This window comes from Setaria italica, chromosome V (genome assembly GCF_000263155.2).
Source record: "Setaria italica strain Yugu1 chromosome V, Setaria_italica_v2.0, whole genome shotgun sequence".
In the NCBI taxonomy this organism is placed as follows: domain Eukaryota; kingdom Viridiplantae; phylum Streptophyta; class Magnoliopsida; order Poales; family Poaceae; genus Setaria; species Setaria italica.
Genome location: NC_028454.1, coordinates 22,327,954 through 22,331,517, shown reverse-complemented (window position 1 = coordinate 22,331,517; position 3,564 = coordinate 22,327,954).

The window sequence follows — 3,564 nt, the reverse complement described above, 5'->3', positions numbered from 1 at the left end:
TATCCTTGATAGACCTTTTCTTAACTTGGTTAATGATGTGCTTGATGCTGGAAAGGGCAAAGTAATGATTAATTTTGATGGTGCCAAATAAACTTATAATTTTCTGCCTGCTTCTCAACAAATCCTACCTCTACTTCCTAACAACGAGGAAGCAGAAAGTGTATGCTTTGCTAAAAATTTTAGGGATCCTCTACTAAGAGCGATGGAAAACAACGAGGAATTGGGGGAGCAACTGAAGCGTTATCACCGCAATATGGAACTTTAGAAGCAGAAAAATTCAAAGACATTGGAGAATTAGAGCAACAAGAGCCTGGAGCACGGATGTTGAGCAGAAATCATTACCCAAGGGATTAAAATATGAATATCTAGGGAACAACAAGATGTATCTAGTTATTGTCAGTGACGAGTTGAGCAAAGAAGAAACTGAAAAGCTGCTGAATTTATTAAGAAAACATCAGAAAGTGATTGGATATACAATCAAAGACTTGAAAGGAATCAGTCTAGCCTTCTACACTCATTGAATACAATTTGAAGATCAATACAAACCAGTTGTGGAGAACCAGAGAAGATTGAGTCATGCTATGCGCGATGTAGTAAAGAAAGAGGTGATCAAATTGCTTAACGCTGGAATAATCTATCCAGTACCACATAGTGATTGGGTGAGCCCAGTGCATTGCATGCCAAAGAAAGGAGGATTGACTGTTGTGACAAATGAAAAGAATGAGCTAATTCCCTAGATGACAGTGACAGGATGGAGGATATGTATTGACTATCGGAAGATGAACAAGGAAACTAGGAAGGATCACTCCCTTTGTCTTTTATTGATGAAATGCTTGAAAGGTTAGCAAAGCACTCTCACTTTTGCTATCTTGATGGATATTCTGGGTTCTTTCAAATTCTTATACATCTGGATGATCAGCATAAGACCACGTTCACCTGTCCCTATGGAACTTTCGCTTATAGAAGAATACCTTTTGGTCTATGCAATGCGCCCACATCATTTCAACGCTGCATGATGGCTATATTCTCAGATTTTATTGAAAATATTATGGAGGTATTTATGGATGACTTCTCGGTACATGGCACTAATTTCGATAATTGCTTGGAGAATCTTGATAAAGTTCTTAAATGATGTGGAAAGGTTGATCTAGTCTTGAACCGAGAGAAGTGCCACTTTATGGTGAAACAAGGAATAGTGCTGGGGCATGTCATCTCAAAGAGGGGGATAGAAATTAATAAAGCAAAGATTGAAACTGTGGAAAAGTTACCTCCTCCAATAGATATCAAGTCATTAAGAAGCTTTCTCAGACATGCCGGATTCTACAGAAGATTTATTAAGAATTTCTCAAAGATAACAAAACCATTAACACAACTTCTGTAGAAAGACATGAGATTCAAATTTAATGAAGACTATCTCCATGCTTTCAGAACTTTAAAGCAATCGGTTATCAGCGTGCCCATTATTTAACCTCCGGATTGGAATCTACCTTTTGAGATAATGTGCGATGCGAGTGATTATGCTGTTGGAGTAGTTCTTGGATAAAGAAAAGAAGAAAAGGCTCATGCAATTTACTATACCAGCAAGACTTTAAATGAGGCTCAAATAAATTATGCAACTACAGAAAACGAATTGCTTGTCGTAGTACTTGCTTTTGAAAAATTCAGATCATATATTGTAAATTCTAAAGTGATTGTGTACATCGACCATGCTGCAATTAAATATCTTTTATCCAAGAAAGATACTAAACCATGTTTGATTTGTTGGATATTGTTACTACAAGAGTTTGATGTGGAAATCAGAGATAAAAGGGATTAGAAAATGTGATAGCTGATCACTTGTCAAGGATGTATCAACAAGATGATGGAAAGGAGCCTATTGAAGATCGAATGAGAGATGACCATTTATACAGAATACTTGACAAGGATGATTGGATGCATGGCATTATTAGAGCAATAAAAAGAACGTCTTTGCATCACTTGGATATGAATAAAAGAAGAAAAGTTATTGCTGAAAGTAAGAAATACTATTGGTCTTTACCTTTTCTATATAGATATGGAGTAGATGGAGTATTGAGAAGATGCATTCGTAGATAACAAAGAGATGTGGTACTTAGAAAGTGCCATTCATCGGAATATGGAGGACACTATGGATACTTCAGAACTCAAGCAAAAGTATGAGCAGGTGGATTTTATTGGGCGAAGATGCATGAAGACGCAAAGAGGTTCGTTGCTACTTGCTCAGATGCCAAAGAACAGGAAATATTTCATCTAGAAACTCTATGCCCTTAAACTATAATTTGCAAGTGGATCTATTCGATGTTTGGGGTATAGACTTCATGGGACCATTCTAAAATTCACATGGGTATGAGCACATCCTGATTATGGTTGATTATGTGTCTAAATGGGTGGAAGTTATTCCATGTCGCAAGGCACCAACAGAGGAATCAATTCACATGATCAAGTTGATGATATTTCTTAGGTATGGAGTGCCCAGGATATTGATAAGCGACGGAGGATCGTATTTCACGGGAAAATATTTTGGCAAATGTTTGAAGAAATTGGGGCTTTAACATAGAGTGTTTATAGTTTATCATCCTCAAGCAAATGGCCAAGCAGAAACTTCAAATAAGCAGCTCAAAGATATATTGAAAAAAAACCGTAGTCAAAGGAGGGAAGGATTGGTCGAAGAAACTGGACGGACCACTATAGGCATACATGACAGCTCATAAAACACCTATAGGTATGACCCTGTATCAATTCGTCTATGGAAAAAACATGTCATCTTCTCGTTGAACTTGAACATAAAGCTTATTGGGTAATAAAAGAGATGAATCTTGATGTTGATGCTGCGAGAGTAAAAAGAAGGATTAAAATAAGTGAATTGGAAGAGATGAGGCTTAAAGCTTATCACAATGCAAACATTTACAAGGAAAGAATCAAGAGATGGTTCGATAAAAGGCTTCACAAGAAGGAATTCAAAGAAGGGGATAAAGTGTTATTGTTCAACTTCGGATTTAAACTCTTCGATAAGGGAAAATTGATGAGCAAGTGGGACGGACCATATGTGGTTCATTTTGTGTCACCAACCGAAGCAGTAATAATCATGGACATCAAGGGAGATCAATATATTGTGAATGGAAAGTGGCTAAAGGTATTCTTGGAACCTGACGTCGTGCCTATCAATTATGTTGACGTCTATATCATGGAGGAAGAATGGCCACGTCAAGCCTGATGACACTAAAATAGGTACCTTGTACATACTCTATCTTAAATTCTTTTATTTTCTTTTGAATTTTGTGTGGGACTTGAAAAATTAGATATATTTTTAAACATACGTACTGCCATGAAAAATTGGGAGATAGAGGGGCTAAAAACCCCCTGGGCCGATCGGCCCAGTTGCCCCAGGCCGATCGGCAAGGGAGGTTTTTGCCTCCAATTCGGTTCCTCCTTTCCCATCTTTGGTAACGATAGAATATGGAAGTGGATTTTTGCGGGAAGGGGTGAGGAAGTTTTTGGAAATGTGTGGATCCTTGATCAAGATTTCAAGAGTATATAATGAGGCCA